This window comes from Bombina bombina, chromosome 11 (assembly GCF_027579735.1).
Source record: "Bombina bombina isolate aBomBom1 chromosome 11, aBomBom1.pri, whole genome shotgun sequence".
Classification (NCBI taxonomy): Eukaryota; Metazoa; Chordata; class Amphibia; order Anura; family Bombinatoridae; genus Bombina; species Bombina bombina.
Genome location: NC_069509.1, coordinates 109,110,468 through 109,125,745, shown reverse-complemented (window position 1 = coordinate 109,125,745; position 15,278 = coordinate 109,110,468). Strand labels below are relative to the sequence as shown.

The 15,278-nt window shown below is 36.9% G+C and overlaps 1 protein-coding gene across 1 annotated transcript in view; it reads right to left on the bottom strand.

Moving 5' to 3' along the window:
• Positions 1–15,278, bottom strand: part of PRKAR1B (protein kinase cAMP-dependent type I regulatory subunit beta) — an 807,144-nt gene that overhangs the window by 398,463 nt on the left and 393,403 nt on the right. The gene's annotated exons all lie outside the window — the stretch shown is intronic.

The window sequence follows — 15,278 nt, the reverse complement described above, 5'->3', positions numbered from 1 at the left end:
AGAGGTCCATGATCGGGCTGAAGTCTTCTATCAAGCGGCATCTTCAATCTTCTTTCTTCCGGATCCATGTAGTTCATCCCGCCGATGCGGAACATCCATCTTCACCGACGACTTCCCGACGAATGACGCTTCCTTTAAGGGACGTCATCCAAGATGGCGTCCCTCGAATTCCGATTGGCTGATAGGATTCTATCAGCCAATCGGAATAAAGGTAGGAAAATTCTGATTGGCTGATGAAATCAGCCAATCAGAATCAAGTTCAATCCGATTGGCTAATCCGATCAGCCAATCAGATTGAGCTCGCATTCTATTGGCTGTTCCGATCAGCCAATAGAATGCGAGCTCAATCTGATTGGCTGATCGGATCAGCCAATCGGATTAAACTTGATTCTGATTGGCTGATGCTATCAGCCAATCAGAATTTTCTTACCTTAATTCCGATTGGCTGATAGAATCCTATCAGCCAATCAGAATTCGAGGGACGCCATCTTGGATGACGTCCCTTAAAGGAACCGTCATTCGTCGGGAAGTCGTCGGTGAAGATGGATGTTCCACGTCGGCGGGATGACCATGGATCCAGAAGAAAGAAGATTGAAGATGCCGCTTGATAGAAGACTTCAGCCCGATCATGGACCTCTTCAGCTCCCGCTTGGATGAAGACTTCAGCCCGATCATAGACCTCTTCAGCTCCCGCTTGGATGAAGACTTCAGTCGGATCATGGACATCTTCAGCCCCCCGCTTGGGCTTGGATCAAGACATCGGAGGAGCTCTTCTGGATCAATCGGTGAACCCGGCATGGTGAAGACAAGGTAGGGAGATCTTCAGGGGCTTAGTGTTAGGTTTATTTAAGGAGGGTTTGGGTTAGATTAGGGGTATGTGGGTGGTGGTTTGTAATGTTGGGGGGGTATTGTATGGGTTTTTTTTTACAGGCAAAAGAGCTGAATTCTTTGGGGCATGCCCCGCAAAGGGCCCTTTTCAGGGCTGGTAAGGTAAAAGAGCTTTTCTATTTTAATTTTAGAATAGAGTAGGGCATTTTTTTTGGGGGGGGGGTCTTTGTTATTTTATTAGGGGGCTTAGAGTAGGTGTAATTAGTTTAAAATTGTTGTATTATTTTTCTAATGTTTGTAAATATTTTTTTATTTTTTGTAACTTAGTTCTTTTTTATTTTTGTACTTTAGTTAGTTTATTTAATTGTATTTATTTGTAGGTATTGTATTTAATTAATTTATTGATAGTGTAGTGTTAGGTTTAATTGTAGATAATTGCAGGTATTTTATTTAATTAATTTATTGATAGTGTAGTGTTAGGTTTAATTGTAACTTAGGTTAGGATTTATTTTACAGGTAATTTTGTAATTATTTTAACTAGGTAGCTATTAAATAGTTATTAACTATTTAATAGCTATTGTACCTGGTTAAAATAAATACAAAGTTGCCTGTAAAATAAATATTAATCCTAAAATAGCTACAATATAATTATAATTTATATTGTAGCTATATTAGGGTTTATTTTACAGGTAAGTATTTAGCTTTAAATAGGAATAATTTATTTAGAGTTAATTTATTTCGTTAGATAAAAATTATATTTAATTTAGGGGGGTGTTAGGGTTAGAATTAGCTTTAGGGGTTAAAAAATTTATTAGAGTAGCGTTGAGCTCCGGTCGGCAGATTAGGGGTTAATGCTTGAAGTTAGTTGTCGGCGATGTTAGGGAGGGCAGATTAGGGGTTAATACTATTTATTATAGGGTTATTGAGGCGGGAGTGAGGCGGATTAGGGGTTAATACATTTATTATAGTAGCGGTGCGGTCCGGTCGGCAGATTAGGGGTTAATAAGTGTAGGTAGGTGGCGGCGACGTTGGGGGGGGGGCAGATTAGGGGGTAATAAATATTATGTAGGTGTCGGCGGTATTAGGGGCAGCAGATTAGGGGTACATAGGGATAACGTAGGTGGCGGTGGTGTACGGAGGGGCAGATTAGGGGTTAAAAAAATTTAATAGAGTGGCGGCGATGTGGGGGGGGCTTCGGTTTAGGGGTACATAGGTAGTTTATGGGTGTTAGTGTACTTTAGAGCACAGTAGTTAAGAGCTTTATAAACCGGCGTTAACCCAGAAAGCTCTTAACCACTGACTTTTTTCTGCGGCTGGAGTTTTGTCGTTAGATTTCTAACGGTCACTTCAGCCACGACTCTAAATACCAGCGTTAGAAAGATCCCATTGAAAAGATAGGATACACAAATGGCGTAGGGGGATCTGCGGTATGGAAAAGTCGCGGCTGCAAAGTGAGCCTTAGACCCTTTCCTGACTGACTCTAAATACCAGCGGTAGCCCAAAACCAGCGTTAGGAGCCTCTAACGCTGGTTTTCACGGCTACCGCCAAACTTTAAATCTAGCTGTTAGAGGGGTATACTTTATTTAGAAGGGACAGAAATAATAAAAGGGGTGGAGGAATCTGCATGTATATTAAACCTAACCTTAACCCTACAATAAGGGAAGATATTTATGATACAAGTGACAATGTAGAGACCCTGTGGGTTGAAATAAAGAGTGGGGGGAAAAATCCTGAAAAAAATATTACTAGGAACATGCTACAAGCCCCCCAACATTAGTGACCCGGAGGAAACTCAACTACTAATCCAAATAGATAAGGCTGCTTATAACAGTGCTGTAATTATGGGAGATTTTAACTACCTTGATATAAAGTGGGCCAATGAAACTAGTAATTCAGCTAAGGAGGATAGATTTTTAAATGTTCTCAGGGATAACTTCTTGTCACAATTAATAGAGGAGCCAACTAGGAGTAAAGATATATTGGATTTAGTGCTATCAAACAATACAGATATAATATCAAACATAGAAGTCAAAGAACATTTGGGTAACAGTGATCATAACATGGTCACATTTGAAATCTCTTTTCATATGCAGTGTCCAAATGGTTTAACTAAGACTTTTAATTTCAAGAAAGCAAAATTCAACGATTTAAGGAAATCATTAAATAATATAAATTTGGACAATGTATTCTCTAATAAAAATACAGAGGATAAATGGATAATATTTAAAACTTTGTTAAATAAATATACATATCAACAAATTCCATATGGTTATAAAAATAAAAAATAAAAGCCAATGTGGCTAAATAAAAATGTGTTAAGAGAAATTAGGAAAAAACGTAGGGCTTTTAAATTACTCAAAGAAAATAGTACAGACTCAACATTCCATATATATAAGGAATGTAACAAAGCATGCAAAAATCAATCAAATGAGCCAAAATTGAAAATGAAAAATTAATTGCAAAGGATTCTAAGTCTAACCCTAAAAGGTCCTTTAAGTACATAAATAGCAAAAAATCTAAAGAGGACATTATAGGTACATTAAAATGCAGGGAGGGTAGCATCATAAATAATGACAGGGAGAAGGCTGAGGTACTAAACCAGTTTTTTTTCTTCAGTATACACAAGAGAGGAACCATTGGATGATACTTTGGAACAAAATAGAACATGCCAGTCCATACCACTAACTGGGTTTTGTTTAGAGGATATCAGGAAAAAACTGGATAATATTAAGATAAATAAAACTCCAGGCCCAGATGGAATACACCCAAGGGTGTTAAGGGAACTTAGCACTGTTATAGACAAACCACTACTTTTAATTTTTCAAGACTCATTATCCTCAGGCATGGTACCCCAGGACTGGCGCAAAGCTGATGTGGTGCCACTCTTCAAAAAGTGAAGCAGGGATGATCCAGGAAGCTATAGACCAGTTAGTCTGACATCAATAGTGGGGAAGATATTTGAAGGGATTATATTGACAACCATATTCGTGTAAACAAGATTATGAGTTCTAATCAGCATGGTTTTAGGAGAAATAGATCATGTCAAACTAATCTAATTAGATTCTATAATAAAGTAAGTAAAAATATAGATAAAGGGGAATCAGTTGATGTGATATACTTAGATTTTGCAAAGGCATTTGATACAGTGCCACATGAGAGATTAATGCACAAAATTAAGGGACTGGAAATAGCTGAAAATGTTAGCTCATGGATAAATAACTGGATAAAAGATAGGGAGCAACGGGTAGTAGTAAATGGATCATACTCAGATTGGACAAAGGTAATCAGTGGAGTCCCCCAAGGATCAGTACTGGGCCCTGTTCTTTTTAATATTTTTGTAAACGACTTGGAACAAGGATTAAATAGGGACATCTCTATTTTTGCAGATGCTACTAAATTAAGTAAGGTCATTAGGTCAGAGCAGGATGAACTTTAGTTACAAAGGGATCTGCAAAAATTAGAAGTATGGGCAAGTAAATGGAAAATGAGATTTAATATGGGAAAATGCAAGGTTCTACATTTTGGAAGTAAAAATAAGCAGGCAACATATTTTTTAAATGGGACAAGACTTAGCCAAACAGAGGAGGAACGTGATTTAGGAGTAGTAATAGATAATAAGCTAAAGATGGGTGCACAATGCAGGGCAGCCGCTTCAAAAGCTAATACGATACTAGCATGTATTCAAGGGAGGAAAGCATAATTCTGTCACTATATAAAGCCCTGGTAAGACCTCACCTTGAGTATGGAGTGCAGTTCTGGGGACCGATCGCAAAAAAGATATTGCAGAACTAGAAAAAGTTCAGAGAAGGGCCACAAAGCTAATAAGGGGATTGGAGAATTTAACCTATGAGGAGAGGCTAGCCAAACTGGGTCTTTTTTCCTTAGAAAAAAGGCACTTGAGAGGTGACATGATTACTTTATATAAATATATTCAAGGCCCATATACAGAGATGGCAGAAGCTCTGTTTATTCCAAGAAAATTGTTTGTGACAAGAGGTAACAATTTAAGGTTGAAGGAAAGGAGATTTAATCTCCTGCAACGGAAACGTTTTTTCACTGTAAGAGCAATAAAATTGTGGAACTCATTACCAAAGGAGGTAGTGAATGCCAATACCCTAGATACATTTAAAATAGTCTGGATACATTTCTGTACATAAACAAAATTCATGGATATGATTGCTAGTTTTAAATGGGTCACCTTTTAGTGGGATTACTCAATCTTAACTGGAGCTTTTTGTAAGTATTTTAGATTTGTATAGGTTGAACTCGATGGACTTCGATCTTTTTTCAACCTTATCTACTATGTTACTATATAACACAGTCAACAAAAATGACATGCTCTAATTCAAGTAATTTTAAGACTACTGACCCTTGCACTACTATATGCTTAAAGTTACATAATACTCATATGCTACATCGCTTAAAAGCTGTAAAATGATGACAAAAAATATCACCGGAAAACCTCTATGTAAAAAAGGAAGATATTTTATCTCCAAATTTATTTAGCTCACAATAGTAAGTGCTCTGTGAAAAGTTATATTTCAGCTACTATCAGTTGCATGTTGAAGAAAAATAAATAAAATAAAACTAGCCAATCAGCTTCAACAGTGCTGATGTTACACTTTACTAAAGTAAAGTGTAACATCAGCACTGTTGGGGCATATTTTGGCCTAAGCAAACAAGGCACTTGCCTACAGTGGCAGATTTGGGGGGCAGCACTTTTTGAGTCTCAGTAAACGCACACTCACTACAACCACACATATACGCACACTCACTCTCCACACACACACTCACATTATACACACAAACACATATATACACACATGCACACTTGAAAATGAACATTTACTTTAGAAATGCCATGAAAAAGAAAAGTGGAGGCTGCAGAATTTTGATTTCATAATAACTTCCTTAAAGTGATGGTAAACTCTCCCCTTTTTAAAATCAGATCTGGAATGTAAGCGCTATTTTAGATGAAGTTTAATTCATCATGTGCAATGAAGATGCGCTATAACTTAGTTATTAATATAGATATGAAATTGAAATACCCCACGTTACACCACCGACTTCAAAAGTCAATTTTCCTGTCAGCTAAATGATTGAATTACTCTCCAATCAATGCTCTAGCTACAACAAAAGTGCCATATGGGGAGAGCGCTGATTGGACAACAATTCAATCTGTTAGCTCACAGAAAATTTTACTTTTGAAGTGGGCGGAGGAGCATGCAGTATTTGAATTTCATATCTATATTAAAAAGCATGTTATACTGCATCTTCATTGCAGCCCGGTAAAGGCAAGGGGTGGGGATGAACAAAATCCCTGAGAGATAGTCATCAATTAATGTGCTGCCGATTTGCTGCACTGCTCATTATTTGCCTGTTCTCTTTAAGCAGCGTTTCGCTGTGGCATCACTGTGTAAAGGAAGAATTACATAGTGCAGCCAGAGTACAGCACTGTTTGAAGAGAACAGCCTGATGTGTAGCAGCACTGCAAAGCGAAAGCGCTAACAGTTCCTGCATGTGCCCTGTTTCTGTGATTACATTTAAGATCACAGCATGTATTGCCTTGGGGTTAGAATGTACCTGACTATTCAGTGAATGAATATCAAGAACAAACCCCTAAAGAGTAACTGTACAAAGCAAATAAATCTCACAATTCAAAAGCTTAAAACTTGTCACTGATGCGTTCAAGGCATAACTAATACAGGAAGTGATAACAGATTCTCAAGACCAGGCATCAACCATAGGAAGTGATTCATGTATTACTTTATCTGAAAATATTTAATTTGAATAAGCCAAGAAAAGATTGACAGGGGCATTCAGTCTATTCTTTGTGATGTCATTTTCCCCATCTGTTAAGTCATCTTTAGCTAAAATATATAAACAAAGCAGCATCTCACATGTTGTTTTCTATCTTCAGGAAGCATTTTGTGTTTCAGGTCATAGAGAGCTCTCCTCTATGGGGTCCATTTATTAAGCAGCGGATGCTGCTTTGGAGCCCCATCATTTCAGGTCTGCTTAAAGGGACATGAAACCCAAATTTTTTCTTTCATGATTTAGAAAGCATGCAATTTTAAACAACTTTCTCGTTTACTTCTATTATCTAATTTGCTTCATTCTCTTAATATTCTTTGCTGAAAAGCATATCTAGATAGGCTCAGTAGCTGCTGATTGGTTGCTGCACATAGATGCCTCGTGTGATTGGCTCACCCACGTGCATTGCTATTTCTTTAACAAAGGATATCTACAAAATGAATCAAATATTATAATAGAAGTAAATTGGAATGTTGTTTAAAATTGTATTCTGTACCTGAATCATGAAAGAAACATTTAGTGTTTAGGTGGCGGACTGAAATCATCCCCATCCGATCCTGATAATTGATGGACCGTGCTAGCGCCGATTGGCCGCCAGTGAGCAGGGGCAGCATTGCACAAGCATTTCACAAGCATGTGCATATATATTTACAGGGAACACACAGTTCCCATAGACCACAATGTAAAGGCACTTTTCAGTGCCGTTTTTTTTCTAACACCCCACTACCACCAACTTTAAAGCTCCAAAACTGCCTAGTGCATTTTTTTTTAATTTTTTTTAAAAAAGGCTACCTATTTTTTAATAAAAAACTAAAATGCCCACTATTTTGAGGACATTTTGGGCACTTTTGGGAAATTAACCAGATTGGATCTCTGGTTAATTTTCTGAGCACTGATTGCTACCGCAAGCTCGCAGTAGCAATAACCAGCCACTTGTAATAGCTGGTTTATCATTGCACGCCATAATTTAGCGCTCCACTTGTATTCTGGCCCTAAAGCATTAAAAGCAAGTTTGTCATTTAACTTTTTTCACTACTAGAGGTACCCTCTGCAGTCTGACTGCAAATAGGATGAAAGCAATTCTAGTTCATAAACTGATTTGTAAAACCATACACAATTTCCACCTTTTTAGTGACTGTCACTCTATGAAACTGGATTTGACTGTATAGGTTGAGACTTGAAAATTGAAAGCCCACTAAATATCAATTCAGTTAATGTCCTGGGGACATCAAATTTTTTTTTACTTTGCATCTTCAGCTTGCAGTTTTGCAGCGAGTTCCAACTTGTGCAGCTGTTCTATGTATACAAGAAAACTGAAAGTGACTGAGGTCAGACCTGATAATTTGGAAAAGGAAAAAGGTTATCTTTTAATAGGGAGGTTTATAGGTAAATGTAGACATTACATTCTTATTCTTTCTTCTTTGGGACAAATTTAATTAGTAACACTCCAAAGGCTGCAGGTTATGAGGAGAGAAATAACTAGTTCTTACTGTCGGTCACACATGTAATTTCACTTATGTTAGCAAAAGAAAGCCCTGGAGGAATGAGAAATATAAATAAGTTTTAAAAGGATATAAAATTCCCTAGATTACTACATTTAAAGGGATACATTTCATGCATCTCCCTCTAATAATGGGCCCTGCCATTTTGGAACCTACACTGCAGGTTTCTGGAGTTGGTGCACGTGTGAAAATAGATCAGTATGCTGAGAAAGCGAGTTTTCAAAATGGCAGCACCTAAGAATAGAGGGAGGTGGGGAATAACCTTAATACTGTGCTTATAAAAGGTATTTAAGGCTTGATTACAAGTGATGCTCTAACGTTTGTGCGCAAGTGATATTAAAATATTGTAGCCGCGTTAATTTGCGTGTGTGTTAAAAGTAAACGTGTTCACTTGAGCACATTCAAATTTAACATGCGGCAGGTTAGCGCAGCTGAAGCCCTCGCATAAAAAGATAGGGCTAATATAAAAGTTGCACCAAATACAAAATAAATACATTAAAATAAACTGTTACACTCATATAAACACTATATGATAAAAAAATATTCACATAAATATTAATAAAAAGTTTTTATAGGGGTTCAAAGGTTTTTTTGTTTTGGCCATGTAATTGACTGCAGATGGCTATATATATATATATAATCAGTAAATAACCACTCACTGGTCTTCAGCCGTCTGTGTTTAGTAATTTTTTTTATTATTCGTGATGTTTCCTACAAAACACAGTCCCTTCCTCTGACCCTCTGTTCCCTTCCTCTGTTCAACACAGCCAATAGAATTTCAGTAGCTTTCATCCTATTGGCTGATTTGAACAGCCAATAGGATTTCAGAGGCTCGCCTCCTATTGGCTGATTTGAATTTAACACTCAAATCAGCCAATAGGAATGCCATCTTGAATCGCGTCCCTTGCATTGAAGCTTCAGTTTACAGCGGCAACCGTAAGAAGAGGAGCTCCGCATCGAATGGCTTCAGGGTGGACCCGCGCCGCAGGGGTGAAGATAAAAGATGCCGTGTGGATGAAGACTTCTTCCGCCTGGATGAATGAAGACATCGCCGCCTGGATGTCGGGACTTCAGAACTGTAAGTGGATATTTGGGGGTTAGTGTTAGGATTTTTGTAAACATTTTTGGGTGGGTTTTTATTTTAGATTAGGGTTTGGGCTTGTAAAAGAGCTAAATGCCCTTTTAAGGGCAATGCCCATCCAAATGCCCTTTTCAGGGCAATGGGTAGCTTAGGTTTTTTTAGAGTAAGGGTTTTTATTTCGGGGGGTTGGTTGTGGGGTGGGTTTTACTGTTGGGGGTGTTTGTATTTTTTTTACAGGTAAAAGAGCTGATATCTTTGGGGCAATGCCCCAGAAAAGGCCCCTTTAAGGGCCATTGGTAGTATATTGTCGGCTAGGGTTTTTTTTTATTTTGGGGGTGCTTTTTTATTTTGATAGGGCTATTAGGTTAAGTGTAAAAAAAATTATTTTGGATAATTTTGTTTGTTATTTTTCATAATTTAGTGTTTGTTATTTTTTGTAACTTAGTGTTTTTTTTGTGGTAATTTAGGACTTTGTAATAATGTTTAATTGTATATTTAAATCATTTTAGTAGTATTATGTTTTTTAATATGTAATTTAGTTTATTTAATTGGTAATTTAATTTTAGTATAATAGTTATGGTAGGTTAATTTATAGTTTAAAATTAGTTTATTTTAATTTTACAGGTAAGTTTTAATTTATATTAAGATAGGGATCTTATAATTTTAATTTAAAGTTAAGGGGTTGTTAGGTTTAGTAGTTAACAGCGTAATTTAGTTTTTGGCGATGTGGGGGGCTGACGGTTTAGGGGTTAATAGGTTTAGTTAGTGGTGGTGATTTGGGAGGCCAGAGGTTTAGGGGTTAATAAGTTTATTTAGTGGCGGCGGTGGCGGGGAGCAGCGGGATAGGGGGTTAATACATTTTATTTGTGTCGGCATTGTCGGGGGCAGCAGTGTTTAGACTTGCGGTTTATGTTAGAGTATTAGGTGTAAACGTGACATTTTTCAACCATAGAAATCAATGGGGTATATTTCATTCTCTTACAGCATCGAACATAAGCTTTCGCTGCTTTCAGACTCCCATTGATTTCTTTGGCATCTGCGGCCTCAAGTGTGGCAGTTTGAAAACCAGGTACGGTGCGTCGGAATAGCCGCGAGCGTACCTGTTAAATATTTGATAAATTGGAAAAAGTGTCATACAGAGTCGAATGTGTATTCACAACATCTGTAATGACGTAAGCATCGATCTGCGTCGGATTGAGATTGTGGGATTGTATGTTACGTCACAAATTTCAACATTTGACGATCTTGACGCTTTGATAACTAGGTCGGATCAATCTCGCAACAATTACGATGCAGAATTCCAGCGTATTTTCGGTTGACACCTTCATAAATAGGCCCCTTTGTGTTTACCACCTCAAATGGAAGTTTATTCTATGAATCCACCACCCTTTCTGTAAAAAAAATGCTTCCTTAAATTTCTCCTGAATCTGCTACTCTACTGAATCTGCTACTCTACTCTACTCTAGATTGTGACCCCTTGTTTTGGCATTTATTTTTTTGTGAAAAATGCTTTCAGCTTCTATTTTATTAAGTCCCTTCATATATTTGAAGGTTTCTATCATGTCACCTCTTTCCCTTATATCCTCTAAACTATACTATATATATTTAGATCATAGAGTCTTTCTTTGTACGTTTTATATTTTAGACCATGTACTATTTTATTAGTCTTCCTTTGGACAGCTTCTAGTTTATTTATAGCTTTCTGAATATATGGTCACCAGAACTGTATATAGTATTCCAGACAGGGCCATCTTTAATATTGATTGGACCCTGGGCAAAAATTTTCTTGGCATGTCATATGACACGGGCACGGTCTGGCACAGTTTTTAAAAAAAATATATGCAGAGTACTTTTGACTGTGACAGTATTAGGACTGAATGTGTGTGTTCCCCATGTCACATCAGCAGTCTGATATGAACCATTAAAAAAAAAAAAAAAAAAAAAAAAAAATTTTTTTTTTTTTTTTAAAGGACTCTTGGGCTCCTCAACAGAGACTGGGCCCAGGGCAGCTGCCCCTTTTGCCCTGTGTTAAAGACGGTCCTGATTCCAGATTTGGTCTAACTAATGATCTGTAAAGTGGTATAAGGACCTTGCTATTTCTGCTACTAATACCTCTTCCAATGCAACCAAGTATTCGACTGGCCTTACTGGTTGCACTGCTGCATTGTTTACCACATTTTAAATCATCTAAAATAATAATTCCCAAGTCCCTTTCTTTAGTTACAGTCAGTAATGTACCATTGAGATATAATTGGCCTTTGGGTTTTTGGATCCTATATGCAAAATGTTGCTCTCAGTAATATTACATTTCAGATCCCATTTGTTTCACCAGTCCTCTAGTTTTTTAATATCACAGTTCATTTGATCAACCCCTCCTGGAACATCTATGTATTAAATAAATATATTTAAAATAAAATATTGAAAAATATTAATAATTAATGTAAATAATTATTATAGATGTACTAAAATATACAAAAAAATACATAGAATACATATGTATATTTTACGGTATCCATAATAATTATTAATATTTTTATCAATATTTCATATTTAATATTTCAATAACGCTCCTTAAGATAACTAATTCTTTATGTGTGCTAACCCGACAGCGAGTTAGACCTAAAGTGTGAAACCCGAAGCGCATTACACATATTTCCTCTATGTGAAGAATATTGGAATATGAAATATTAATAAATCCTGTCGGGTTATCGTGTGAGCGATAAGTGTTAGTTTTTTTTCCTCTATGCTCTCCATTGAAGTCTATGGGGAGAACAAGTTAGCGTGGTTGTGATATCTGAGGTCCTAAGTTTTACTTTCAACTTAATTCACACGCTCGAGCAGGAGCGCTAACTACCGCACCACTTGTCATCTAGCCCTAAGTGTTTAATATCCCTTAGGGACATAGAAGACAAAATCTGAATTCAATATTTACTTCCATGTCCTTTGTAAAGTAAGCAGATTTTCAAGTTCAAATTGCACAATAACCTTCTGTAAAAATTAGCTGTTGCCTCTTGTGTTTTCCTCTACCTTCTGAATGTGCGATATCACGCATAACACCAGTGTTTGTTGTGGATTGGATGCAGGCATGCTTGCTGGCATTTCACAGCTGATATGTGCGTAATGCATGGGAATACAAAGGTAACACACAGGTAATGCACAGGAATACACAGGTAATGCACAGGTAACGCACAGGAATACACAGGTAATGCACAGGAATGCACAGGTAACACACAGGAATACACAGGTAACGCACAGGAATACACAGGTAATGCACGGGAATACACAGGTAATAAACAGGAATACACAGGTAATGCACGGGAATACACAGGTAACGCACAGGAATACACAGGTAAAGCACGGGAATACACAGGTAATGCACAGGAATACACAGGTAACGCACAGGAATGCACAGGTAACGCATAGGAATACACAGGTAATGCACGGGAATACACAGGTAACACAGGAAAATACAGGTAATACATAACTAATGCACAAGAATACACAGGTAATACACTGGAATATACAGGATAACACAGGAAATGCACAGGAATACATAGCTAATGCTCAGGAATACACAGGTAACGCACAGGAATACACAGGTAACGCACAGGAATACATAGGTAATGCACAGGAATACACAAGTAACACACAGGTAATGCAAAGGAAAACACAGGTAATACAAAGGAATACACAGGTAATGCAAAGGAATACACATTTGGGGGTCAATTTACTAAGTGCTGGGTGGCGAGAGGTTAGGGAAGCAGTGGTCTTATGACCGTTGCTTGTTAAATACGGACTGCAGGTTCTCTTGCGAGAACCTGCAGTCATAGGGGGTCGAAGGCTGGCGAAAGCCTTTGATAAATCGAACCCAAAGTGTGAGTCCTTTTCTTCTCTGAATTTAAATTTTTTTTACTTTACAAGATTACGCTATGTGGCGCCCCTCTTTTCCTTGTGTCTTCTAGAATATCTACTATTGTTGCCTCTACAATTGGAAGTGGAGCAGCCTGAACGTGGAATCTTTTAATATTGAACTGATTGTTTTTAGTGCATTATTTTTATTATTATTGTTTGGCGCCCCCTATAATCTACTCATTAGTGAGTAGTTTCATTCAGAGCAAAGATTAGCCTTAGAATATGTCTGTAGATATACTTTTAACAATTATATTAGTTGTTTAAATCTTGAAAAAATAAGGGTAAATTTAATGTCCATAAAGCAATTGGCACAGGCATATTGTAACTTAGGTGACCTTTTCTGCTGAGGCCAATTAGGAATGGTTATAAATGGCTTACTAGAGTGTGCAACCAATGACTGTGTGGAATATAGCTGTGTCTGCACTTCCATGTTTAACATGAATTGGAAAGCCCACAATATTCATAATAAATTACAGGAAAGAAGAACAAAATAAATAATGGAAGTATATGGCAAAGTTGTTTTACTACATGTAATTAAGCAATTTATATTAATATCTTGAGGTGTTTAATGTCCCTTTAAATAATACAGACTTCTGTTTTCTTTACATTATGATGATGACAATTCTGCTCAGAAGTCTGCAATCACCTACAATCTTGTACATTAACAGTGTTAGTGTTTGCACTCATAGAGATGAAAAACTATGAGACTACAAAATGGTGAGACCCCAAAGTTCAAATTGGGTAAGAAAAATGTACAAGACAAAAAAAAGAAGTTTTTCTGAGAGCAAGATGTTCCAGATATTTCATGTTGAAGCCTGTTCAAGTTGATGCATGAGATGTTAAAATGGTAGCAGTGAAATATGCAGCTCTAGGGAGTCTATACACTTGCAATACCCTTCCTGGCTCTCGGCCACAAGACCTGAGTCTAATCCTCTTCAAAAGAGGTGATCGTGTTTCCTTTTTCTCTAGATCCAGTAGACACATTACAAAAAAAATAATTAACCTCTTGCGTTCCAGAGAGGGTGTCAACCTACTGCAGCAGCCTAAGGGTTAAAGTTGTTTCATAAACATAAACTTCCCATTTTAAAAATGGTGAAAAACAAACTATTTGCTAAAAAATACCAGATATATATAAATATATTAAAGTAGAAATCATATTCTATTTATTGCAGCTCATCTTTAGTTTTGTGATGAATCATTATATAATATTAAAGAGAAAAAGTGATTAAAATGTTTCCATATAAAAAACAGCGATTAAAGGGACATTACGCTGCTGGGAACATCTACAATAAAACAGTTATTTGTTATGATAAAGTTGTTTTTAACTCCTGCACCTGCAGCTATCTTTAAAGTCACTCTTAAAGGGACAGTCTACACCAGAATTTTTATTTTTTTAAAAGATAGATAATCCCTTTATTACCCATTTCCCAGTTTTGCATAACCAACACAGTTATAATAATATACTTTTAACCTCTGTGATTATCTTTTATCTAAGCCTCTGCAAACTGCCCCTTTTTTCAGTTCTTTTGAAAGACTTGCAGTCTAGCCAATCAGTGCTTGCTCCCAGATAACTTCTCGTGCACGATCACAGTGTTATCTATATGAAATACGTGAACTAACACCCTCTAGTGGTGAAAAACTGTTAAAATGCAATCTGAAAGAGGTGGGCTTCAAGGTCTAAGAAATTAGCATATGAACCTCCTAGGTTAAGCTTTCAACTAAGAATACCAAGAGAACAAAGCAAAATTGGTGATAAAAGTAAATTGGAAAATTGTTTAAAATTACATGCCCTATCTGAATCATGAACGTTTATTTTGGCCTAGACTGTCCCTTTAATTTAACCTTTTACAAGTGCTCGTTAATCAGGCTTCACATCTTCATACTGGACACCGCCATCTTTGAGATAAGGTACTTGTGAAAACAGATTCACAGAACAGTGACGTTGCTGGTTATTTAATAGCTGTATTATGTACAACAGATTATTGTGCATGATGCAGAGCAGGAGCTTTACATTTTTGCAAGTTATTTATATGTGGCCTTTTCATGTTATGTCACTTCGAACTGAAAAAAAAATGTAATCCTCCCATTCTTTACTTTGTGTGCTAACCCGAAGAGCACGATCCAACCATAGAAAATCTGG